Source organism: Geospiza fortis, unplaced genomic scaffold (assembly GCF_000277835.1).
Source record: "Geospiza fortis unplaced genomic scaffold, GeoFor_1.0 scaffold299, whole genome shotgun sequence".
Taxonomy (NCBI): Eukaryota; Metazoa; Chordata; class Aves; order Passeriformes; family Thraupidae; genus Geospiza; species Geospiza fortis.
The window spans coordinates 685,032-685,847 of NW_005054549.1; positions in this window are offsets into that span (position 1 = coordinate 685,032).

Sequence of the window (816 nt, forward strand, 5' to 3'; positions counted from 1 at the left end):
ACAGAAGCTACGTGCATTCTTTCTCTCTTAACGTCGCATTGCAACATTGATTTTGGCAATCTTTGTGCAGCAAATGGAAATCCTGCTACAGATCTGGACTTCCATTAAATGTAAAACTCCAGCAAAGACCGTACCAGAGTGGCATCAAACACCTTTCTGTCAGCACCAAGATGATCCGGGACCTTTAGGGTGACCAGTGCCAAGAGACCCCATCATCAGCTCAGTTTACCCATGGGAGCAGGGCATGTCTCTCTCCCCAGCTGTTCTCCTGACACCTTCCACTCTTCTTCCACATTCTTTTTCTCATTCTGATTGCACCACATGCCCCAGAGATGAGACTGGGTTGTGGGGCAGCTGCTCTGAGGTGTGGGGGGATCAAACCCCTAATTCATGGTGTCATTTTTAGTGTCCCTAGGGCAAGGACCCCTCAGAGCTCCCCTTCCCACAGCACAGTCGCTGTTGCACCTCGTAGCTATCAGTGTTCTCTCATGTCACAGATGCTCCCTCGCTGTTTCCAGGGCAGGGAGCCGTTGCTGCCCTCCGCCCCCACAGCACAGGGTCCGTTCGTGTCGGGAAGGATCCTGAAGGTATTTCCAGGGGAGGGTCCCCTGTGGTCCCTCATCCCACCCAAGACCCTCACGGTGTCTCTTAGCACAGCACAGGGTCCCTCAGTGTCCCTGCAGCAGGGACTCCTTGGCGTTCCCTAAGCTCACTTGCGGTAGAGACCCCTCAGTGTCCCCCTGCACGAACCGGAGGTCGCGGCTCTCCGGCTCCGGCCCGAACCGGGGGTCGCGGCTCTCCGGCCCCTGTCCCGGC